Source organism: Notamacropus eugenii, chromosome 2 (assembly GCF_028372415.1).
Source record: "Notamacropus eugenii isolate mMacEug1 chromosome 2, mMacEug1.pri_v2, whole genome shotgun sequence".
NCBI classification, from domain to species: domain Eukaryota; kingdom Metazoa; phylum Chordata; class Mammalia; order Diprotodontia; family Macropodidae; genus Notamacropus; species Notamacropus eugenii.
In genome coordinates this window covers 220,015,002-220,042,321 of record NC_092873.1, presented here as the reverse complement: position 1 = coordinate 220,042,321, position 27,320 = coordinate 220,015,002, and the positions used below count along the sequence as shown (strand labels likewise).

The 27,320-nt window shown below is 37.4% G+C and overlaps 1 protein-coding gene and 1 pseudogene across 1 annotated transcript in view; one reads left to right on the top strand and one right to left on the bottom strand.

Moving 5' to 3' along the window:
* Positions 1-27,320, top strand: part of SGK1 (serum/glucocorticoid regulated kinase 1) — a 170,872-nt gene that overhangs the window by 128,753 nt on the left and 14,799 nt on the right. The window lies entirely within an intron of this gene.
* Positions 1,385-21,856, bottom strand: LOC140530419 (ferroportin pseudogene; annotated as a pseudogene).

Genomic DNA, 27,320 nt, shown 5'->3' with positions numbered 1-27,320 from the left:
ACTCTTCAAACTTTACATTGAACTCACCAGGTTTAAGACTCTCATAATCCAAGATTATGGAGTTGATTTTGAATTCAGTGGCAGGAAAAAAATTCAGATATATCCCTCTCATGTTCATTTCTAGCTCCTAGCTTATATAATTCAGTTATTGCCACATGAATACTACTTTCAGCATGTCTTGCATCTTCATGTAAAGATATGCTATGCTATACTAACATCTGTGGCTTATATGCTAGTTCGTTATATGAAGTGCTACATATGTGTGATATATTTTGCTCTGTTCTGTATCATGTGGTAGTAATATAAATAAATGTGCTCTCCCAAGTTCAGCCAAAATATCCATGGCAAGACAGTACTGGATGAATGTCAAAACTTTTCACTTATCTCTCAAAAGCTCCCCATCAATAGAATAATACTGATACCAGGTTAACAAACTCCAATTTTTGTGGTTGGAGGAGAAATTATTTTAATAACTATACTTAAATGATGGGGATAAGACAGAAGGAACATGAGGTTAACCTTACTCAAAAAGAATGAGTACAACTACCATTTTAGGGGGCAAACAATGCATCTGAATTCTAGAGCATATGGATGTAGAGACAATGGACATCTATCAAAGAGCATCCATATTAAAGCATAAACATTGCTTTCCTATACTAGGTTCTCTACCCTTAGAGCAATCACAATACCAATTACCAATTGCATTACCAGTCAACATTACCAATATATTCCCCATATTTCATTTTGGTGGGGTATTTTTCCTAGTCATTTAATCCCTAAATATCTATTAATCTAATTAATATCTAAATATCTAATTAATAAATTAAAGGGACTCCTTAATTTATATTTAAATATTTTTAGTTTTTTTTGAAGATTTCTATTAAAGCCCAACTGTCATAAACTCAAAAGGAACATCTTGACCATTTATGGGTGCCCTAAAGTAAGGACTGGTGCCATAATTCGGCAGGGATAGCAGCCGTCAACTAATTGTGTTACACAGCGGACGTTACCTTCTGCTTCACTGGAGACTGTTTTTCTATCAGGACAACAAAGAAAGAGCTGATTTCCAAGGGTTTTCTGGTCGCATCGGAAACAAATCAAAGAGACTGAAATCAACACAAGTAAACCAAAAGCTTCAGGATTGGGGGCCAAGATGACCATGAATAAGTATACAAGATCTAGAAGATAGTTTATCGAGTTCTGTACACCACTGATAATGCCTCATTCCAACTCTATTATGTGTTCATATAGTAACAGTGTCAAGGTCAGATCAAAGCCCAAAGACCAATTCTAACAGCAATGACCCCTGCAAAGAACAAACTAGCAGAGATTAAAGGTACAGGTTTTGGACTTCATCTCTGTGTATCCCTTAGTAGGATAAGACTCACTTAAGTAAATTGTACATTCCAATTGCAAAGAAAGTTTCAGGTCCTTCTGTAGATACTGTTGGGAACAATTCATTACTTTGAATTAATCTAGTACAGAAGTCTTCAAAGGGAGAAACTGATAAGTCCAATGAACTTCCAGACATGAAAACAGAGACCACAGAGATCTGGATTATCCCAGAGATTGAACCTATTCAAAGCAGGCCACACTTTTCTTATAGTCTGGTGAAAGCCATTGTTCCCATAATGCCAATGATGGCTGAAGATGCCATGAGATGATTGAGTACTGAGCCATTCAGCCAGTAGTGAAACAGTCAAAGTCCAGGACAGTCATATAGAGGAAAGAAAGAATAGTGTCAGCAAGAAACACTGGTTGGTTGTAGTATGAGATCCATCCCTCATGGAAATTATGGAAAGGCTCCAGTATCTGGGAAGCATAACCAAGCTCTTTTTCATTCTGAAACTCATACTTCTTAGTATCTTAACTCATAAGATGGAATCCTTCCTGGGCTTTTTGACTTCATATCTTTCTGTAAATTCAGTTGTTTCAGTTCTGTTTCATCAACTTTTGAAGAAGCTTTCAAAGCCAGAGCTGGGATTTTCTGGTAAACTTTCCAGAGGAAGAAGTACTCCACACATATGAACACCAAATTCCATCCAGGAAATGAACCCACAGCCAGTCAGTGGAGAGCCAGATGTCATTATTAGAGCAACAACCAAGGGGGCCAGAATATTAGCTAACTGGTCAATTCTTCCTATTGTAGTATCCATACCTGCTAATTTGCTTCTGTCACCCCCTGGCAACAACAACATTCCAGTCTCTGTGAATGGTGATCTCAGTTGCAGTGCTGGCCAAATTTGCAGTATTTGCAATAGTAATGATCAGGTTATAACGGGAAGTAAAACCCATCTATGATCAAAAGATCAGCTCTATGTAAGAACACCTTCATTAGGATGACACCACACATGATGAATGAAATATTCTGTACAATCAAAGACGTCTGGACCACTTTAAGCCTTGCATTCTTATCTACCTAGTCTCCAGGATCAGAACAGAGACTGCCACCACCAGCTCATGGAGAGTGGTTAAGAGCAGGCTGTTTCTATAGAGCTCAGCCACACAGATACTGCAAAATGCTATATCTGGTCTCTCTAGATGGATCCAGAATGGTCAAGGCAGAGAAGAAATTTTGCAGAGGTAACATTGCCTTTAACAGATCTACAGCATCCTCCACACGTGTTTTAGTCATTTTTATGGGTTATGATACCAGGAGCTCCTTGTTGACTTTTCTTTGTCCTCTGCAATTGTTGTTTCTACTGATGTTTTTGTCACTAACTGGAGTGCAAATAACTAGAGACAACACCACCAAAAACTAAGGAAACAAAACAAAAACAATAGTATAGAAAACTTTTTTTAAAACAATTAAAAAGGTAACACAGGATTTCTTTTTGTTATCTTTCCAAACTTAGCAATCACTGTAGTTGAAGTTAGAAAGCTCTAACCTTGCGGCTGGGGAGAAGGGTAGGCAGGCTCTGGATGGCTGTTGTGGGGGAGGCTCCCAGATGCCGAGCCTGTCTTCTCTTTATTCTTTCAACACTCTCTACAGTTTCTATTAAAACTCAAATCCAACAAGATTGACTTCAATTGTTAATCTTCGATTTTACCAAAAGCTAAATTTCATGTTGGCCCAAAATTAATAGTTGCCTTTTATCATATACCAGGGCATTCGCTTTTTGTTTTTATCTTTGCCCCCTAATTTACCAAGTCCATTCCTGTTCCAATAATTTTTTTTTGTATCTCCCTTTCCTCAAAATTTCATGGTATATTGTATAGTGTTTCTGGAAATTTTCTCCTTAGCTAATGTAATAAAAACAAATGGAATATAGTTTTATAAGCTCAGGAAGTTAATTATCTCATTTTAATGACTTCTCCATTTTCATCCATTCATATGCCAGAATAATGTAGCATATCAAAATTCTGGTGGATTTTAATTGAAACCAATATTGAGCATTTACCATAAGTAATAATTTAGTGATAGTGATCATTAAAATTAAAACCTAATATACTTTTCTTCTATTCAGTATGTTGAAAGTTTCAGTTTTTGAGTTGCCAAGAATGGTATCCTAGGGCAATCTTTATTCTTTAAGAATTTGACAGACCTTGAGCTAGAGAGAACTGTACAGCTCATCTAGTCCAATTCTCTGCTTTGACAGATGAGACAGACGAGGCTCAAGGAATTTAAGCGACTTGCCCAGACTCATGAAACTAGTAAGTGACTACAGAAGGAAGAACGTCTATGCGAGTCCCCTGCCATGCAGATAAAATATGCTCGTTCTTTTCTTTAAGTCATATTGAAACCCTCCTGTAGTCTTAAATGGTCCAACTCATCTGAATTAGCAAGCTGGCCCATCCATGCTATTGCTAAGTAAACTTCCTTTTGTTAACCATCAGATCTTATCCTTCTGGTTCATTTCATTCCGATGTTGAGCCCCAAATGCCAGGAGACTGGCCTATCTTACAACAGTGACAAAGGGGAAATTGAAACATAGGTCCTATGATTTCAAGTCCGGCATTCCTTCTTCTGAATCGTACTGCTTCCCAGATGACATCAGTCATAGAAAAACAACTAGGGGAAAGTTTTTTTTTCCTTCCTATTCATTTAATCTTTCATCTTGATACCAAAATTATTTTTATTTGGTTGAAAGTATAAAAAAAGTTTGAAGCTTGACAACCATCTGCCAATATGCATTTTTATTGGGTTATCTACAACTCTGCTAGGCATTATGGGATCATTTATTTTAATTGGACCTTCATGTCACTCATATTATCTTCTTTATTTAAATCTATTTGCTATTTTAAAAAATCATTTAATGGTATGGTTACTGTTATTATTTTGGTTCATGTAACTTGAATTCTAGATCTAGATGTTTTAAAAAAGCAACAAAAAGTTGCTTAACTGTTCAAATATGATTTTTATCTTAAAAAAATGGTTGGAGACAGATGGGATTATATGGCAAGGCTGCCTCCAGTTCTAAGCCTCTACAATGCTTAGAGAAATAGTAGAGTTTGTAAGTTTTCATGTCAGAAATCCTGGAAGAATCTGATGTGTATGTGTGTGTTTAACAGTACAGTTTTCTGGCAATACCATGGCTCCATGTAGATAGATCCCCAAACAACAAGAGAATCTAGACATTTTGGAGGTAGGAGGTAGGAAATCTTTTTGTTATAAAGGGTCACTGAGCCAATTAGAAAACAGTTCCATCAAGGGCCACATACAAAAAGCAGCTTAACTTTTTTTTTTTAATAAAGAAAGATGTGTTCAAATCATCTGCTTTACAAATTAAGAATAAGAAACATTAAGCTTTATTCAATGAGCTGTTGCTCATTCTTTGTTTTCAAAGAGGACCAATGACATCACAGGGTGATATCTTCATGTGCCAGTGAATTGGATTTAAGTGAGGCGGGGTTGTACAAAACCATCAGCCTCACTCTTTTCCAGAGTCATCAAAGTTTAAAATGGCAAAGTCAGGGAAACTAGCAATTCAATGTGCACAGCAAATACAAAGGAGAAAAAGATCATCTCTGTTCTGTGTTGTGGCTAGTTAATGGGAGAAGAACAAGGGAAAAAACAGAATAGAAGAGGGAAAGGGAGCAAACTGTGAGTGAAAGAAAAGCAGCCACTGAAGGAAGGGAAAGGATGGAAAAGTTAAAAAAGACAAAGGAAGGGAGAAATATTCAAAGCAAAAGATAAGGACAAAGACCAAAGAAACAGGGATTGTGTACATCAGAATGACAGCACAGATTCAAGGCTGTAATACCAGGGAGAGTCATGGAAAATAGGAAAGGCAAAGGAGAAGTCTGGCACTTAAAGTTGGAAATTAGTTCCAGCTCTGATAGAGCTGGGGATGCAGTAATCCCAAATTGGGATGCAATAATCTATTAGGTAGTAGAGTTTGCTTACATATGTTTATGCTATAAAGGTACTGGATCTATGATTATACTGACATGAGGAATTTCTGGATATAGCAACCCCCTCTACCAATGAAGGTTATCCCCTTTCCTGAAACTTATGGCCTTAGAGAATTGCCCAGATGATTGAGAAGTTAAGTGACTTGTTTGGGTGTCATATAGTCTGAGTCAGAAGCAGTACCCAAACTTAGGTCTTCTTGGTACTGAGCCCAGTTTCTTTATCCTTTTTGTCACACCTGAATCTCATGCTATCTGATAAAGGAAGGAAATATGGTAATTTTTCTTTAAAAAAAAAAAAAGGATAGAATTGGTCAATCCATACTTGTTTGCATTTAAACACAAGAAAATAAATTCAATGATTAGAAGAAAATGAATTCCAAATAGTTCTTTTATAATATATGTTTATAATAATGTCCTATTATTCAAAACATTCTATAGTTTCCACATGCAACTGTATAATATATAAAATGACTATTGGTAATAACTGATAATACATTTTTAGCCTAAAATTTGTAGCTATCATTTTAATTTGAATAGACAATGTAAAGTTATATATGTAGAATTTTTTTAAATGGCATTATCTTTGGTCTAGAGCAAGGGTTCGTAACAAGGAATCCGTGTATTCTTTAAAAATATTTTGATAACTGTATTTCAATATAATTGGGTTTCTTTGTAGTCCTACGTATTTTATTTTATTCATTTAAAAACATTATTCTGAGAAAGCTTCACTGGATTGCCAAATGGGTTCATGACACACACAAAAAAAGTTAACTCAAACCTTTGTACTGGTTGTCTCCTATCCCCAGAATGCTTTCCATTTCCCCAGCAACCTTTTTTCCTCTTAGATTTCTTGACTTTCTTCAGGGCTGCTCAAATTCCATTTTCTTCAGTTCTTTCCTGATCCTTCACACTATTAAAGCCTTCCCTAATTGAGAATTCCTTCTATTTACTCTTATGTTAAGCTAATTTTATGGTTTTCTTTCCCATTAGAAAGTGAGCTCCTTGAGGACGGAACTATTTTTGCTCTCTCCTTTATGGTCCCAGCCTTCCCCTCCCCTAAGTGCCTGGCACATAGTAACAGCTTAATAAATGCTTATTGATTATTGGATTGATAGGAGGAAAGAAGATACTTATAGGGATGAAATGTACCCTGTCATGGATTATCTTACATATTTAAATTAAAAAAAACTAAGTAACATTGTAGAATAACTAGGTCAAGGCAGGCATAACATAAACATTAAACATTTGTGCCTTCCAACAAACCAACAGCAAATCAATTTTCTGTTTTTAAAAGTTTTTTTTAAATGTTATTATGTTGCAACTGCATAGATTATCACAGATCTTCATATCAGATTGTTTTTTATGATTTTCTAAATTTTAAAATACTTTATTGATGCTCTTTATTTTTCTTATCACTGCCCACCAATCCACCATCCAAGCATTGAGTAGAAGACCTCCTTTTTAATAAATATGTTTTGCACATACACACAAACACACAAACTAATCAAGGTATTCGCCATATCTAAGAATATATACCTGACTCTCTATACTCCATTACCTTTCCATCGAGAGGTATAAGATATGCTTCATCATTTGTCTTTTGAAATCATGATTGCTATCAGATCATTCATTTTGCAGGGGCTATGTTTTACTCGCTGCCTCCAGGTGCTCATAAAGAATTATCTGCCAGAATCAGTTACAGAGCAGGGAGCAAAATCCCCCATGTCTGTTTCAAACTTACCAGTTTTTTCATGAGTCAATCTCCCTTTTTCACCTGCCAGTCTAATTGGAAAGTTTTCTTTCTTTCTTCATCTCTTTCATCATCTTTCTTTTTCTTTCTTTTTTCTTTCTTTCTTTCTTTCTTTCTTTTTCTTTCTTCCTTTCTTTCTTTCTTTCTTTCTTTCTTTCTTTCTTTCTTTATTCCTTCCTTCCTTCCTTCCTTCCTTCCTTCCTTCCTTCCTTCCTTCCTTCCTTTCTTTTTCTTTCTCCTCTCTCTCTCTCTCTCTCTCTCTCTCTCTCTTCCTTCCTTCCTTTCTTCAACATGATTTCCAGTTTGGTGAGTAGATTAATCATGAACACCTATCTATTCATACTATGTAAAACAAAGAACATCTAAACAATCACATCCAGAATTTTAAAAAAATATTTTTCCAATTACCTGTAAAAATAATATTTAACATTTATTTTTTAAAAAAATTTTGAGTTCCAAATCCTCTCCTTTCCTCACTGAAGAGAGCAAGCAGTTTGATATAGATTATACATGTGCAATCGTGTGCCACATATTTCCATATTAGTCATTATATACAGAATATTAAGGAAAAATGAATTCTGGCTCATTTAAAAGGACACCGCTAAAATGTGGATCATTAAATGCACAGAGGAAACTTTCACAGTATGGAGGTTTCCTAATGTATTGACCAATCCTCCCTCACCATCAGTAACAGAGAACACCACTCAAGGCAACATTCCAGCAGCCAGGCTCACAACCCAAGGAAACAGCACAAGCTGCTCAGCCCACAGAGCATTCTCTTTTCTGGGCTTGTAGCTATAGTGGAGTTTCTTGGAGTGAAGAAGAACCCTACCAGATAGAGCCAGGAATGAACTCCCTTCATCTTACCTAACACTGCTGCTTCTCCAGCATAAAACTCTCACTCTTGTTCTTCATCCTTCATTCGCCAAGAAGACCAATGACATCATGAGGCTGATGTCTTGACTGAGGAAGAGTCACACAAAGTCATCAGCCTCACTCCTCTAGAGTCAGTGAAGTCCAGTGGTAAGACACTGGAGATAGCCCCAGATGCAGTGGGTGACCTTGGCCCTTCTAAATTAAGGTCTTTCCCAGGTCTCAGTTATGGTTTAACCCAAACCACCTTATAGAAATGATATTGCAATAAAATTATTCATTCATCAGCAAGGGAAAATACACAGATGTTAACAAATGGCATGTGGAGAGTGCTATGTAATAATAAGGAACAATTATGTAGTACTTCAAGGTTTGCAAAGAACTTCACCCAAGTAATTTCTTTTTGCTCTTTAGAACCATGGAAATTGTGTCATTCAACCGTCTTACATTACAAATGAGGAAATGAGCTCTAGAGGGACTAAGAGACTTATTCAGTTCCCAGAGCTAGGGAGCAGAGGAGAAATAGAACCCAGGTCTTGACTCACGGTCCAATGTTCTGATCATTCTAGCTTTATTTGATTATTTGTCATAAGTGAATAACCACACATTTCATTTAATATGTAAATATACCTACTATACAATATTATATGCTATGTATGTAATATATGTAATAATCTCATATATATTGTATATACAACCATATTATATACTATAAAATATATATATACATTCACACATTTTTGCTTAGCTAAAACTATGGAATAGAGCAATATAAGTGAACAGTTTATGCACATAAAACAAGGTCTTAGTTGATAACTTTCCTCATGGTAACTTAAATATTATGCATCCGTAATTTTGAAATTAGTTTTTCCAATAATTAGCTAGACCTCAATGGCAATTTCATAATCATTGAGACCTAGCTACCATGTGTAGATAATGTTTGAAAGGGACATGAAGTAGAAGGTGTTTATGCTAAATTTCAGTTAAGACCATCTATGCTAAAACAAATCATTAAAAAAGCACCATGGTTGCAAGATCTGCAGGCAAACATTCCTCTGAAATTGCCTTTTTATCATCCCAGCTGGCTAGAAAGGTCAAAAGTTTTATGAATACTGTTTGAATAAGAAAAGTTAAGCCATACTGGTATTTTTCTACAAAACCAAACTACTCTAGAATCATTTAAGAAGAGCTTTTTTTTCAGATAGACAGACGGACAGATAGACTTTCTATGTACACACACAATCGATATAGCTTCTTCATTACTGTCACCCAGTAACCAGAAAGAGTTTGAGAGGAAGTTCAGCTGTTTTCTTTCAATTAAGAGAAGCTAGGTTGTACAGTAGATTAAGTTCTGAGTTTGGAGTCGGGAAGACCTGAGTTCAAACCTGACCTCAGACATTTACTAGCTGTGTGATCCTGGATAGGTATAATAACAGTACCTACCTCATAGGTTTATTGTAAGGATCAAATGAAATAATATTTGTAAAGTGCTTATCACAATGCCTAGCACACAGTAGGTACTTAATAAATGCTTGCTCCCTATGCTCCTTCTCCCAAGTTGCATTGAAATAATAAATTCCTAGGACTGGAAAGTTCTTCTGAGGTTAAGTCTGTTTCTCTGACTTTAGGTTGGACCAGACTCCAACTGTGTCAGAAAGATAAGCAATCTTATTATAACTCTTTTCTTTACAATCTCCTGAAAAAGAGATTCCATGGGTTTTCCTTTATAAAATGCTCTAGTACCTAATGAATACAGTATAACCACTTCCTCCTTAGGTATTACCCCACCCCCATCCTGTCACTCAGAAGACTGGGGTTCGATTCCCCAATGGGGAGGAGCTGTGTGTTGAAGACAGGTAGATGGCTTGAAGGATAGAGAGATGCCTGGAGTAGAAAAGACAAATCTTCCCGGGTTCAAATCTGGCCTCAGACACGTACTAGCTGTGTGACCCTGGGCAAGTCACTTAACCTTGTTTGCCTCAGTTTTGTCATCTGTAAAGTGAGCTAGAGAAGGAAATGGAAAACCACTCCATTATCTTTGCCAAGAAAATCACAAATGTCGTCATGGCAGATGAAAAATGAAACAGAATAGAGCACGATTTATCTGCTCCCTGAAAATCTGGAAACATTCATAAAGTATGCACGAGGTTAGAAGCCAAAAATTGGAGAATAAGAGGCAACAAGTGCCCACCTGTTTGTTTCATGATGGAATCACAGAATAGATTAAGAACTGAAAGAGACTTGAAGAGATCATCTAGTCCCTTATTTTGCAGATGAAGAGACCAAGAGTCAGAAAGTGGGTGTGACTTGCTTTTCATCACATAGATCATATTTCACTGCCTTCATGATTCCATCAATGAGCATATTCCTTCCATGGGGCAGGTTTAACCCAACTCAGAGTTGTAAGCCAACTCTGCCTTCCCATCCATGTTCCTTGTCCCTTTTCTCCAAAAGATCTTTCACATAAGCTGTACCCAATACTAGAAATCTTCCTCTGTAGGTCTCTTAATACACACACACACACACACACACACACACACACACACACACATACATCAGGAATACCAGTGCATCACTCAAGGCTGTCAGGAATAAAAAGATTTCACTTGATAATAATTCCCTGACTCATTTGAGAATTACCTATATTTCTTTGAACATCAGGCATTGTAAGCACCTTAATGGGCTGGAAAAAATACCCTTTTTTTTTTTTTCCATTAAGGCCCCTGAAAATGAATGGCTTACTGTAATCTTCCTGATGAGTTGATTCTCTGCCTATTCCAATCTTGCCACTATCGTATAATAGAATGATGTCTTCTGAAAATACCACATCCTTTTTTAAAAAATGGAACTTGGTGGTTTCCCAATTTGTTTTGAGCAGCAGAGGAGTATGTAGTTCTGGCATTCACATTGTCCCAGGTGAATAGACTGAATCAAAGTTTGTAGTATTCCTCATTTATATTCATTTCTTGAATAGTTTTTCTGTTTAAATTTTTTTTTCAATTTATAAGCATTTTTCTCTCCTTCTAATCTACCTTCCCCCATTGAGAAAGAAAAAAAGAAAAAACTTTTGTAACAAATATTACATAGTTCTTCAAAGGCAACTTTGGGGAAATATATCCTATTATGTAAATCAGAATTTTTTCATTTTGGGGAGTAGGTGCAAGGTTCCTACTAGGGTTATTACTCTTGTCTGAAGTAGGGAAGAAGGAAACTTTTTGAGTTTTAAGCCATTAAATTCCCAGGACTGATGTTTGTCAGTGAGACAATAACAGAGAAGATTAGAGGTGGGTTATTCTGTGATCCAGATAATCCAATCCCATAAAATCATGAGGTAGTCAGATACAAATTTTACATGAAATACAGAAAAAGGTACCTTTTGTATCATAAAATACTGGCAAGAAGAATTGACTTCTGTCATCGTACAGTATTATTCTGTAAGCATTAGGGGAAATCAGGGCCTAAAATAGGAATTGACTACTGTAAGAAACGTCAAATAAAACTATTATGTTCTAACCTTTACTGCAGATAGAGCTGCTTCTTTGTTACGTAAGCAAGTATAGCATTCCTAGGATATATAGTTCAGTATATCATACAAGCTTCGGGACAGTCTTTACCTTTATGAACTATGGAAAGAACAGTCTCTTCCAGTACATGCATTTTTCACAGCTCACGAATACCATCGTTGTCACTTTCAACATGTATAATGTCACTAAATATATACGTTTGTCTTTAGAGGATATATACCTGTTGGTCAGGGTACTGCCTTCATTTAAACCATGATGATGTAATACACCAAAGTAGGTGTGAGCTCATCTTATGATCTCCATGCTGGAAACTTCTCCATGTCTTCCCATAAATACTCCATAAAGGATCTGTCATCTATCATCTTGAAGTCTTTCCTTTAAACCTTTTGGCATCCTGTGGGTACAAATAGAGTTTTCAGATTTTCCATCTGTTATCCCCTCATTTTTTAAATATATATATACATATGTGTGTGTGTGTGTGTGTATACATGTATATATAGGTGGATGTATATATATAGGTATAATTTCTTGATTTATGTATTTCTTTCATGAAAAGTCATTGTTGTAATTTGTTACATCTGCCGTGTAGCTCTGTTTCCCTTTAGGTCACTCAAAATTTTGATTTTTGAGAGATCGTGACATACCTATGTTTTAACAAAAGTCAAGATTTTATTTTTGCCTATCACTACTATTATTTAGGGGCAATTGGATGACTCAGTGGATAGAGTGCTTGACCTGGAGTCAAGAAAACCTACCTGAGTTTAAATTTGGTCTCAGACCCTAGCTATATAACCCTGAGTGAATCACTTAACCTGTTTGCCTTAATCCACTGGAGAAGGAAATAGCAAACTGTCCACTATCTTTGCTAAGAAAACTCCATGAACAGTATTGGCATATTAGGGTCCATAGGCTCTCAAAGAGTTAACCAAACTCTAACAACAAATACCATTCTATCACTAAAGCTATAATACTCTGGAAAAGTAACTAAATTTGACTATTCAGGGACCTTCATTAATCTAAATGAAACTCCTCTTATGTCACAAGGATGTTCTAAATCCAGAAGATGAATCAACAAGGTGGCACAATATGCTGGACCTGGAATCAAAAAGACTTGAGTTCAAGTTCAGGTTCAGATGTTAGCTGAGCAAGTCACTTAACCTCAGCCTCCATTTACTCTGTAGTTAAATGTGGATAAGTTATAGCACCTACCTCACAGAGTTGTTGTGAAGATCAAATGAGATATGATTTGTAAAGTGATTAGTATAGTTCCTGGCACATAGTAGGTGCTTAATAAATCCATCCTTCTTTCCTTCCTTCCTTCCTTCCTTCCTTCCTTCCTTCCTTCCTTCCTTCCTTCCTTCCTTCCTTCCTTCCTTTCTCATATCCCCAACTCTACCTCATTTCCCTCACTCTCAACAAAGGTTCTCACTTCTCAGTTTCCTGAGATCAAAGACCTCAGATGAGCTCCTCAGCAATCCTCTTCTATACCTCAATCCCATCTGTATCTTTTCTCATAGTTTTCTCCTATTGCAGAGATAAAGCAAGTCTATTTTGCCAAATCCAGGATTTATCTGCCTGTACTTATGATCCCTTCCCTTCCTATGTCCTCCAGATGCATCAATTATTCCCGGTTCCTTATTCATCTTTAGTATCTTACGCACCACCATTTTCTCCCTCTGACTATAACCATGTACCGTAATCCCCACCTTAAAAACTAAAACCCACAGCCATACAATCTTCCCTTCACCCAGTTACCTCCTCAAGTTACCATCTCAAGTTTCTCCTCCCCTTTACTGCTAACCTCCTAGAAAGAGTCCTGTAGACTCCTTTTCACTGTTTCTTTACTACTCACTTACTCCTCTTACAATCTAGCTTCTGCCTCACTGTTGTATTGCAAACATTCTTTCCATGGTTCCAATGAATCACCACCTCATCAGTGACTTTTTCTCTGTCCTCAACCTTTTTGAAGTCACTGCAGTATCTTATACTGCTAACTACCCCCTCCTTTCTGTTTTTTGTTTTGTTTTTTTTGGAGACCAGGTCTCCCTACCTCTTTCAAACTGAAAATTCAGCAGTCACTTGATGTCCAGATCCCAATACCAAGAATTTTAACCTACTTTGTTTCTGGTTTGTCCCTCCGAGGCAGCTTGGTACCCCATAGTTATCATTGCCTTCCTGGGGGTTAAACATATCAATGCCAGACTAAATGCCCAAACTGAAATTAGCCAGTTATAGCTCAGAACTCCCATTGTCAAGGATCCACAGGCCTCAGCCTCCCTGTATCAGGAATTACAGGCTTTTGCCACCATACCTCAGGCTCAGACAGGCTAATAAAAATTACACCAAAAAAAAATTCATTTTTTTTTTAAGAAGAAGGGCCTTTTAGTTCATCTGTAAAAAATACTTTTCTCAGTTCTTTTTGTGATAGTAAAGAACTGGGACCTCAAGGGAAGCCCATCAATTGGGGAATGGATGAACACATTTTGGTAGATGATTGTGATGGAATACTATTGTGCTATTAAAAATGACAAAGGAGATGGTGTATTGTCAAGGCAATATTCACAGCCCTGACAGTGACTATGAATATGCTGGTATAGTTCTGAATCACAAAGTAGAAGGCAGAAGAAAAGCATTTATTCAGACACCAGAAAGCCAAATCCATCATAGTAACAAAAAAATCTATACACAATAACAATGCAGAGAGCAACACCATCCCCAAGCCTTCCCCCTGCTAGGGCCTTCCCACAAATCAGGTCCCTTAAATTACCAACAAGCTCTCCCACTCACACTAGTCGCTGCCTTTCCCAACTCTGACTGCTCTCTGACCAACTTCCTCTCAGCTCTACTCCACCCTTCCTGCTCTATCCCTTCCTGTTCCACCCATTTAGCAAGTTCCTCTCACCACTGACTCATGTAACTCAGGCTTCCGTGTGACCTGCTTGGATCACATGGCCCTGTTAATGAATGGGAAAGATCTTCCCATTTAAATTACCATTACATTCTTTAAATTACCATTATAGATGGTTTCAGGAAAATCTGGGAAGACTTATATGAACTGATGCAAAATGAAGTGAGCAGAACAAGGAGAACATTGTACATGATAACAGCAACATTATAATGATAATCAACTGTGTCTTACTGTTCTGATCAATAGAATGATCCATGACAGTTCCTCATGATGAAAAGTGATATCCACCTCCAGAGAAAAAATGGAGGGACTTTGAATGCAGATTGTGGCATATTTTTTCTCTTCATTTTTCTTGTTCCCTCTCCCCATACACATATACAACATAGCTAACATAGAAATAAATTTTGCATGACCTCATGAGTATGATGACTATTGCCTTCTCAATGAATTGGGATAGAGGTAGAGGAAGAAAGAGAAATTAAAATTAAAACCAAAATATTTTAAAATAATAAATATATTTATATCTAAAATAAAGAAGAAGAAATCATTTAGTATTACAGTATAGTATAGTATACGTTATAATATAGTAATCCTTTAGTATAGTATACATTATAGTACAGTAATCCTTTAGGATTACAGCATTATGTAACCTGGAATGATCTGTTAAAATTCTAATACTTCTAGGAAAAGTAAATATTAAATCATCAGTCACTATTTGTACTTTAGCTAAAATAGGTTTATCAAACTTTATCTGGTTTATTAGCCAACCACTTAAAAATAAAACTCTTGAGAAAATTAATTGTAAGATGTTTGACTCAGGATATTTTGAGAGGGGAAGGAAAATTCTGGAGCAGAAATCATCATTCATGTCCTGAGTGAACATTTGAAGTTGAGGGTGTTTAAAGATGGCAAGGGTGGACCAAGAAGCATAAGAATGCTGGCTTATTTATTTTCCTCAAGCACAGGTCTGACCATGTCACCACCAGCACTCCCCCATTCAATAAATTCTGGTAGTTCTTTATCACCTCTAGGATCAAATTTAGAATCCTCTCTTTGGCATTTATAACCTGGCTCCAGTCTTCTTTGCCTTACTGGCCTATATATTCTGTGATCTAGTGACAATTGCCTCCTAAATGTTCCTTGAAGGGAACACTCCATTTCTCAACTCCATGCATTTCTACTAGCTGTCTCCAGTGCCTAGAATGTTCTCCCTCATCAATTCCACCTTCCAGCTTCCCTGAGTTCCATAAAATCCCAGATAAAAATCCTACCTTCTACAAAGAACCTTTCCTGATCTCCCTTGATGTTAGTGCCTTAACTCTGTTCATTATCTCCAAATTGTGATTATGTATGATCTGTTCATCCATCCATCTATCCATCCATCCATCCATCCATCCATCCATCCATCCATCCATCCATCCATCCATCCATCCATCTATCTATCTATCTATCTATCTATCTATCTATCTATCTATCTATCTATCTATCTATCTATTCTATCTAATCTATCTAATCTATCTATCCATATCCCCACCTTAGACTATGCAGTTCTTGAGAAAGGGAACTATCTTTTCCCTTTGTATCTCCAGCACTTAGCAGAGTGCCTAGCACATAACACGCTTTTAATACATATATGATGACCGACTGCTGAGGAAGGAAGGGAAGATTGTAGAAAAGGAAAACAACAAGGGATAGAAATCAAACTTCATTTATTCCCTTGTTTATTTTTTGAGTTGACTTTGGCCACCCTCTAAATGAAAGAGATATCAGCATTTTTGCAGATGGATAAAATAGATATCTGCATTTTTGTTCTGTTGACAGTATAAAAGGCCTTCAAGCCTATTTGATTTTTAAAACGTCAACCTGAAATAATGCATGGGTTAAGAATCTCACCTCGGAGATGTGCCTATTGTAAAGTTACAGATTTGCATTATCCCAAGGCTCTTTCTCACCTCCCAACATTTTTCCTCCTCATTATTTTAGGCTTTTTCTTCTTGTGTTTTCATCCTTTTCACTCTCATTTTGGTGCAGAATCTTGATAAGATAAATTTAGTCTTGGAAAAAATGCAATTTGAGGAGTGATGATGGGTGTGTAGGTGTTTTAAGTGATTCAAGTATTTTGTATGGAGCCCTCTTCCAGAAAAGAAGTGAGATACTCTACCCTCACCAACCCACATAGATCTCCTTCAGATTGGGCTCCTCAGAGGAGTACTTGGAATCATGGACTTTTAGAGCTTGAGGTGTTCTAGAATTAAGTGATCCTGCCTAGATCAATCAAAAAACGTTGTTGTTATTTTGTAGATGAGGATACTGAGGCCCTGAGAGTGATGGGCAACTGATTTGCCCAACACTATACATGTTAATTGTTAGTTACGTTAAAGCATAGGTGGAATCCCAGGGGACGTAAAGATTATTGGTATATATACTCACCTTTTACTCTTGAGAAAATATTATATAATTTCATAATTTGCCCAACACCATAGATGTTAATTGTTAGTCACATTAAGGCATAGATGGAAACCCAAGGAAAATGTAGATTATCAGGTATATGTAATCACTTTTATTCTTAAAAAAGTATTATATAATTTCATTTACAATTTCATTTGTCCAATATTCTTATTGTTGAACTGTTCAAGAAAGTGAGCAGAATACAGTCAATATTTATATTTGCTTTTAAGAAAATATTATACACATGAAAATATATAATCATAAAAATTACATTTTGGGTATCCCTCAGCACCTAGCATAGCATCTTAGTGCTTTAATAAATGTTTACATAAAAAATAATTATTCATTCATCTAATAAGGATTTATTAAGTGCCTACTATGTGCCAGGCACTGTGTTATATATAACTGAGGATATAAAAAGAGGTGAAAGAGAGTCCTGTCCTCAAGAAGAGAGGGAGAGAGGACCTACAAACAAAAATATCAAAGGCAAGCTATGTGTAATATATTGCTTGTGGAATATAATGTAGTCTGAGTGAGATTTAGGGATGTATTTGTCTTGAGCAGAAAGAAAGGGCAATAGGAGTTAATTCATATCAACAAGCATTTATTAAGTCCTTACCATATGCCAGGGCCAAGTGTTGCAGATTGGTAATACAAATTAGAAACCAAAAGGATGATGTTCCTTGCCCTCTCAGAGTTTATATTTTAATTCTAACTCTGAGAAAGACCACACACACACACACACACACGTATATATGCTGATGGGGGGAGGAGGACAGCAATGCGGCAGAGAAAGAAGTCTGTAATCCATAGCAGAGCTTAGAGGGAAAAGAAAGAATAAAGGCTACTTCCATAAAAAGAGAATGCTTCACCTGTATATTCTAACTTCCTATTTTATATATTAATTATTATTTTGCATGCATGGGCATTAGTTTTTATGAACCTTGTAGCCTGGGTAAAATGTTTGGGTTTTTTTTTAATTGTTCTTCTAAACTCATCATAGGAATAGCACCATGGCTGTAGGCTTGGAAGGGTCTTCAGAAGCCATCTAGTCCAAACCCTTCATTTTACATTGAAAGCCCAGATCAGTTAAGGGACTTGCCCAAGATCACACAGGTAATCATTGGGATTTTAACCCATGTCCTGACCCTTTTCTCTTTACCAAAAGGGCTTTTAAGGAATTTTTTTAACCTTATCTGTAGTAGGTATTCAATAAGTGTGTATTGACTGACTGTAGCATTGAAATCAAAAGATCTCTATTGCTTACAGTCTTGAGGGAAAAAATAATAATTCCAATGAGGATTAATTAACTTTTTAAAATGAATACTATGTTTTGTCATCTTAGTCTGTCTTGTCTTCTGGATGAGAAAACTTGATGTTTAGGGAGAGGGTAAGTGATTTCCTAAAGGTCAGTCACAGCCTAGGTAACCTTGAGCAAATTTCCTCATTTATCTGGGCCTCAGTTTTCTCATATGGAAAAAAGAGACAGTAAGACTAGATAACCTCTGTGTCTCTTTTCAAATTCTAAAGTTGTGATCCTAAAGGAGCCAGGTCTATGGATATACTGTGTGTGTGTGTGTATGTGTCTGTCTGTCTGTCTGTCTGTGTCTGTCTGTGTGTGTATCTGTGTGTCTGTGTGTTTTAACAAGCTCATCCCCAGGATGAGGATGTGGGAGACAGGTTATTGTTGTTAGCAAGATCATCAAGTCATTCCCATTTTTGCTGCTGCAATTTGTAGTCAGGATTTACAGGAAATAGCCCTGAAGGGTGTCCTGAGCTTCTGCTGTTTTACGTGAGGAGACTTAATTATAAGGTCAGAGAGAGAGATGTTTTAGGAGAGATTTGTGCTAGGAAAATTAACGCTTTCTGGTCTCCCTTAACTTAAGACAAAAGACTGCCATCAGCAATTTATATTCTTTAGTTATTGTTCTGGTAGCACAGATGTCACTTCTGCAAATAAACTGGGGAGTGACAACATAGATTGCATCCTGTCATTTAAATAAAATAAGATTTTATTGATATGTTCTATTTCTTTCATCATCATAACTATCCCAAGTATCCTTCCCTGTGCCAGAGAACCATCGCTTATAATAAACAGTATCTTATAGAGAGGGGGAAAAAATCAGCACAAATCATCAATACATTGAAAAAGTCCCCAAACATGTGCAGTCTGTAGCATCTGTGGACTTCCCACCTTGGGGTGGAGGGACATGGGGTGGGGAGAAGGGGAGTCCTTTCACATCTCTTCATTTCAGTCCTGTAAATTCTTCATGTGGTTAAAACTAAAATGCCGCCACCACCCTCCCCCTCCCCCCCCACGATGTCTACCACCAATGGGGAAAAATCCTAGATTCCATGCTACCTAAACCACAGAAAGGGTTGGTAGTTTTAAGAGACTTTCTTTGTGACACAGCAAATCTGTTTATATTGAACAGCTGAGGGCAAGTGAGTAGCTAACAAGAAATAGTGAAATAAATTAGCAAGGCTCTACCCTGTTCCCAATATCTTCCCACCTCTCACCTATACCTGATATTTAACCATTAGAAATACACTTAAAAAGCCTCAGAGTCCACAAAGCCTTCAGAGGTCATTTGATGTCACCCATGTACTGGAAAAAGGATCCCCTCCTCCACATACCCACCCAATACAGGCCTGGTTAGGCAGACTGGAGGCACAGCACCAGGCTTCCTCTAGGCTTTAACAGCTTTAATTGTGAAGAAGTTCTTATCAAAATCAAGTCTACCTTTGTTTCCATTCAACTTTCACGATACACTCTTTGTTTCCCCCTCTGGGGCCAAGCAGAAAGGAACTAGTCCTTTTCGGGGCTTCCTGCTCCAAAGTGAAGTAACCTTTAAAAAAAAACAACAAACTAACCAAAAAACCCCCAGGGACAGTTTGAAGGTCAGTGAGAAATTATCCTACTTTAGTGTAAATTAGTTAATCCCATTAATTGTTTTGGGCAACTAAGAATTCCTAATTGTCAGGAATATTCATTCCTAACAATCAAAAGCTGTCCCCTGTCAGAAGGCCTGGAAAAATAATGGGTTTTCATTCTAGTTCTTTTAACTAGGGCTGGGTAAGAACTTAACCTGAGTGTGGGAGAAGGGAATCCTTTCCCCTGGTCATGAGTGACACCAGATGGCCCAGGAGCCTATTTGATTTAGTCTAGGAGGGCTGCATTCGCAGGAACGTTTTTGAGTTTCAAAAAGATGCCTGAGGGGAAGGAGCTCTAAAGAAAAAGACTTGGAAGGTAAAAATGTTGTTCTTAGCTTTGTTCAGTAGATTGTATTGTAAACTCCTTGGAAATGGAACCAATTTCCTTTTACTTTTTGTATTTTTAGAAGGCACTTAATATTAAACTGCATGAAGGCTTGATCCCGTACTCAGTAGTAATTAAGTGGGGGGTGGGGGGAGGCGAGAGTGGTAGGGGGCAGTTAAAAGGGGTAGGGAGAGAAAATTTGCATAGTAAGAAATTCTTTGAGCCCTGAGCCTGTTTCAGATTCTATTTTTTGTTTTCTGATCCAGGTGCTTCCACTGTACATTTCACACTAAACACATTTAATATTTTTGAGTTTGTTGAGTTGAATTCATGCATTAGTTTAAAAAAATATATTTATTAAAAATACCTTGGAGGCAGTGTGGTGCTGTGGCAGAAATCCTGGATCTGGAGTCAGAGAAAATGGGTTCAAATCCTGATTCTTTAATTGCCTACGTGATCTTGGTCAAAACATTTAACCTCTCAGTAGCTCGGTTTCCTCACCTATGGAATGAGGAAGTTGAATGAGGTTCCATCTGTTAAGTCTAGGACCCTATGACCATTTCAATAATCAGTCAGTCAGTCAGTAAGCATCTATTACAGGCCTATAGGCCTTAGGTACAAGGAAAGATATAGGACTATCCCTGTGTTCAAGATCACCTTCTAATAGGAGAGTAACATGCAAACAACTGTGTGCAAACAAGCCATCTGCAGAATAAACTGGAAATAACTAACAGAGAGAAGGTATTAGGAGAAAGTGGATTTTTAGCTGAGATTTGAAGGTTGTTAGGGAAGCCAGGAGATAGAGATGAGGAAAGAGTATTCCAAACAGGGAAAACGTACAGTGAAAATGCCCATTTATATAATATTTTAGAGTTCACAGATCAGACTGTAGATTTAGAACTGAGATATTTAGGTCATCTGGTTCAATCCCCTCTTAGGAGTTAAATTACTTACTCACCAAGGCACAAACCCTAGATCCAAGGCTAAAACTCAGTCTCCAAATTCCTTTTTCCCTGTAATGCAACACTATATTTTTGTACATATTGGCCTTCTTTGCCTCAAATCTCTCCCCTCTCCAATCCATCTTCCACACAGCTTCAAAATTGGTATTTAGACATTAGTCTAACCATGTCACTCCTCTGCTCAGTAAACTCCAATGGCTCACAATTAACTCTAGAACCAAATACAAACTCCGCTCCGACGGCATTTTAAAGTTCCTTTTAACTTGGTTTCCAGACTTAATATACGTTAACCTTCCTGCTGTTCATCACACCCAGGTGTATGCTGGAGTCTAACTGACTTACTTAAGAAGAGCTAATTGTTCAATTTTCTGTGTGAGCATTTATACCTCAGAAATAAGGTCCCTACAAATCAGGGTTTGATTTATCCTTTGGTAATTGCCTAGATTTCAGAAAGCATAAGTAATTACCTGCCTACCACCAGTCTGATTGTTAAACATTTAGCAACATGCCCCTGTATTGCTTTATAAATTGTGCTAGTGCTCAGCTGGAGTGAAGTAGAAAGCCTCAGGGAATGAAGTTATCTCCAATCTGAAGGTCTGGTGATCAGAGGCAAATAATATTAATAATACTTGGCATTTATGTATCGATTTAAGATTTGCAAAGTGTTTTACATCCATTATCTCTTTTGAGTCACATACCTCTGCTCATGATGAGGGCTGGAAGGGGAGGGTGGTGAGACCAGGGCACCAGGAGCAGGTCACCTGGAGAAGAATTCATGGACTCAAGCATTGTGGAGGTCAAGGTAAAGATTTATTATGCTTTTCAGCAGGCAAGAGTTCTTAGGGAACCTGCAACTTTAAAGGGGTACAGGGAAAGTTTATATAGGAAATTCTATAGTATCACTTGTGCCAAATATGCTAATTGGGTGTTTTGGGGTGGGATTAGGGAGTGGTTAAGGAGTGGTCAATTCTTAAAGGAACATGCACTTTTGGTATCTACTGCGCAGGTATTTTACTCAGAGTTCATGGGAAATAGCCCAAGGGGGCTACCTGGAGGTGTGGTTTTAGGCCTGAAACGTCTCTAAGTCTACTAGCAGTCAGGGCTGGCTCAGAAATACCAGGTTTCTCTCATCAATGCCTTGTTAGACAAGATAAATGTAAGGGAGTATACATATGTCTAAGTCTAGGATACCTATGATTGGTCAGTGAGTAGTAAATGTCATCATGACCCAGTGCACAGCCAGTTCAGTCAGTACACAGCTGGTTCAGACTAATCAGTTCTGTAGGTGCAGCTGGCTGCTATATCAGGAAAGGAGATAACAGTTGTTGCTGAGGCAGGCTGTGTCCTTGGGCTGGGGAGAAATTGCCTGGGATAGTATTTTGAGGCTAGAAAGAAATGTAATTTTTAAAGAGAAATGTGATTTTAGAATTGGGGTCCAAGCACATGCACCCAAACACCCCATCACTCACACCTCCTGTCTCCTCCCTGTGCTTTTGTGCAAACTGACCCCCAAGTCTACAATACACTCCTTCTCAGCCTCTAGAGAAGAATCCCTCATATTTGTTAAATTTTAGTTCAAACACTTCATCCTTTATGAGGCCATCTCATGATATATGCAGAGCTATTCGTGCCTCTTTCCTAAATTTTTTTTATTTGATTTGTATTAATTTCATATGTGTTTTGTTTAGTCATGCATACTTTTATTAACTTATATGTGCACATGTGGTCTCTTTGAGAAGAGAAATTATTATCATTTTTGTTTTAGCATCCCCTAGGTTTAGTGCTTGTTGTACAACAGCTACTTCATAAAAGGCATGTTGATTCATTGGTTGAAGGAACTCTGTTAGATAATAATAATAAGACAATCCACAAGCATTTATTAAATGTTGACTGTGCCAGGCTAAGTCCTAGGCGCGTGCGCGCGCACACACACACACACACACACACACACACACACACACAAACGCACTCCTTGCTCTCACTTACATTTGAATAGCAAATTATTTTTTTTCAGTCATTTCAACCATGATGTCTGATTCTTCACACTTTGTGACCCCATTTGGGGTTTTCTTGGCAAAGGTACTAGAGTGGTTTGCCATCTCCTTCTCCATCTAATAGGGAGATGACATATATGAATCAAAACATACAGGATAAATACAGAATAGAAGCAAGGTGCCCTCAGAAGGGATGACAATAGCTAGAGGAGTCAGATTATTGTGATTGTTTGTCCTTCATTCTCCAAGAGGACCATGTCAGGAAAGTGATGCCATGACTTGCAAGTGAATTGGATTTAAGTGAGGGAGGACTGTGCAAAGTCACCAACTTCACTTTTTCCTCCAGAGCCATCTGGGTCCAAAGACCAGATATAGGTCAGAATGAGTGGAGATGGCCCCCAGAGGAGCCCGGAAAGTTTTCCTGGAGGAGGTAAAACTTGAGTTACATATTAAAAGAAGCAAAAGATTCTAAGAGTTAGAGGATGGGAGTTAGAGGATTCCAGGCATGGGGAGCAACTAGTATAAAAGCAAGGAAATGAGAGTTGTGTTCCAGAAATAGTAAATAGCCAGTATAACTGAGTGGCAGAATTTGGCTGGGTAGGAAGAAGACCAGGTTGTGAAATGCTTTCATTGACAAAAATCTTTTTATTTGATGTTGGCAGCTGAGTGGAGGATGAATTAGATGAAGGAGAGAGTTGAGGCTGGAAAACCAATTAGAAGGCTATTGTAACTGCAATAACTATTACTATTGTAATAGAGTTAATGAGAGCTAGAACTAGAGTGGTGGCTATGTAAGTAGAAAGAAGTGGACCTAAATGAGAGATGGAGGGAAATTATGAGATTTGGCAATTCATTGGATATATAGGATAAGTAAAAAGGAGAAGTGAAAATGACACCAAGATTGTGAAGCTGGGCAAGTGGAAAGGTCATCTATCTTACAATAATAAGTTCAGAAGAGGGGAGAGTTTGAAGGAAAAGATAATATGTTGTATGTTGGACTTATTTAATTTGAGATGCTTAAAGGACTCTAGTTTGAAATGTCCAATAGTCATTTGGTAATATGGGGACTGAATCTCAGGAGAGAGACCAAGGCTGGTATGCATAGAGATGATAATTGAACCCATGGGAGCTGATGAGATCACCTAGTGAGAAAGTGTAGAGAGAAAAGAGAAGAAAGACCAGGACTAAGTCTTGGGAGACATCCACAATTAGTGGGTATGACAAAAATGAAGAGCCAACAAAAAAGACTGAGGAGAGGCCAAGAGACTGAGCAGAAACCAAGAGAGAGAAGTTAAAAAAAAAAAAAAAGAGAAAAAAAAAAAAGAAGTATCCAGAAGAAGGTGGTCAACAGAGTCAAAGGCTGCAGAAAGGTCAATGGAGATGAAGATCAAGAAGAAGGCATTAGATTTAGCTATTCAGAGATTATTGGGACAGAGTCAAGATGGTGGAGTAGCTGGCAGAATACAGCCACGCCCCCCTCCATAAAATTCCTCCCCTCAGACCTAGAAAATACAACAGATTGAATCCTGATGGTAGAATTCAGAAAAAGTCAGAGTAAGTCATTTGTCCCCATATTACCAAATGACTATTGGACATTTCAAACTAGAGTCCTTTAAGCATCTCAAATTAAATAAGTCGAACATATAACATATTATCTTTTCCTTCAAACTTTCTCCTCTTCTGAATTAATTATTGTTAAATGGATGACCTTTCTACTCGCCCAGGGCAGTGTACAGAGACACAGAAGTTTGTGGACACTGGGAATAGGGTCAGACCAGGCGCACCCTCCATGTGGAGCACTCCAGAGGCCCAGTGTAATTCAGTTCCAGACCCATACCTAGGCATCTCCATAACCATGTTAAGGCAGTATAACAGGAACAGGTGGTAACTGGAAACTTTGTTGCCTAGTATGCAATTCTGGAACAAGGAACCAGGGTGATGGAGAAGGGGACCTGCACCAGGGGGTGACACTCTAGGATAGGAAGGACATAGGTAGTATATTAAGAAAGAAGGAATATCAGAAGCAAATATAAGCAATGAGGTTCAAAACACAAGATCAGAGCAGGGTCTCAGTTTCAGCTTCTCTCTTGGCTTGTAGAGGGATAATGAGGATAAGAATCCCAGATGAAAGAAGGGAAGCCTACAATTCTATCTCTCTGAACCATCAGAGCTTTCCAGTTGACTGATAAGGGCTGAGTCCAGGAGCATTCTACTTTTTCTCAGAGACAAATACAGGTTAAGAAATACAGGTTGTAGAACTCAAACCAGCAGGGCTACAATCAGACTTTGCCCTACATCAGACCACATTGGGAACATTGAAAGCTTGTAGGCCCCCAGCCTTTCCTTGAGATCCTAGAATAACACAATACTCACTACCACAAGAAAGTATCAACAGGACCAACCTAGACCTTCCCTGTAAAAGTGCAACACAGCCCAACTTTAAACATATAGGAAGTAGGTTAGAATGAGTAAACAAATGAACAAATGAATGAATGAATTCCATGATAAAGAGTTTTTATAATATCAGGAAAGCTGATATTATAACCAAGAATAAGAGAATGACTCAAAAATATGGTTTGAACAAAAATTCAACCGGAATTCTCAGAAGAGATGAAGCAAGAGATATTTTTTTAAGAGTTAAAATACCTTTATAAATGAAATAAAGAGTGCTCGAGAAAAAAAATGGAAATTTATGGAAGAAAGAATTACAAAGGAAATTGACAGCTTGGTATAAGAAGTAAAAAATAAAACAAAACAAAACCTTGCATAAACCAAGTTTCCCCAAAAAAACTCCCTGAAAATTGCAATGAATCAAATAGAAGCCAATGACTCCGTGAAACAACAAGAAATTTTAAAGCAAAGTCAAAAGACCAAAAAAAATATAAGAAAATGCAAGATAGCTCATAGAAAAAAAAATGATCTGGAAAATAGATCAAGGAGAAAAAAATTTAAGAATCACTGGACTGTCTGAATATGTGACCCAAAAATGACGCAAACCATTATATTTCAAGAAATCTTAAAAGGAAACTACATAGATCTCTTAGAAATAAAAAGCAAGATGGAAATAGAAAGACTACACTAGACACCTCCTGAACGAAACTCCAAAATTCAAACTCTGAGGAAGAGAATTGCCAAAATTTAGAGCTTCCTGATTAAAGAAAAATTACTGTAAGTAGCCAGAAAGAAATAACTCAAATACTGAAGAGCCATCATAAATATCACACACAATTTAACAGCCACCACTATAAAGGAGCAGACAACTTGGAATGTATTATTCCAGAAGACTTACAACCAAGAATAACTTGCCCAGCAAAACTGAACCTAATGGTAAGGCCAGAGGTGGGGAGGATGGGGATGGATCTTTAATGAAACTGAAGATTTTTCCAAGTACTCTGGATGAAAAGACCAGAGTTGCATAGAAATTTGAAGTTCCAACATAAGATTTAAGAGAAACATAAAAAGATAAACCTCAATGAATAATGATAAGGAACTAAACAGTATAAACTGTTTATATTCAAACATAGGAAGATGATAATGCATGTGTCCCCTGTGGAGGGGCGGGGTGGGGGAATGAGGTTATAGAGAGAGTATAATTAGATAAGACCTGTAAATGGTTCTGCTGTGAGAGGAAGAAGAATATACTGGAGGTTGTGGGGAGAGAAGGTTAGGGATAACTATTTCACATAATCAGAGTGTGCAACTAGACGTCCATACCAAAAAGGAGAAGGGGTGGGGGAAGTATCTGACATTTCAACCTCACTCTCATCTGAAGTAGTTCAAAGATGAAAAAACATATACACACAAATGGAGTACAGAAATACAGTTCACTCAACAGTCAAATAAGAAGGAAAGGGGGAAAAGGAAGGGGAAATGAGGGGGACACTAGATTATGGGAAGAATTAGTCCTAAGCAAAACAAAGTCAAATGAAGTATGTACAAAACTGTAGCTCTTTTTGAGAAGACAAAGAGTGGGAATCTGAGGGGATGCCTATCAGTTGGGGGAATGAACAAGTAATGGCATATAAATGTGATGAAATACTAACATGTTGTACGAAATTATAGAGAAAGTTTCAGAGAAACCTTGGAAGACTGTTATGAACTGATGCAATGAAGTAATGAGACCTAGAACAGTTTTTGTACACTGACAACTATATGGTAAAGTCACACAGCTTTGAAAGAATTGGGAACTCTTATCAACATTATGACCAACCATGATTCCAGAGGATGAATGATGAAACATACTGCCC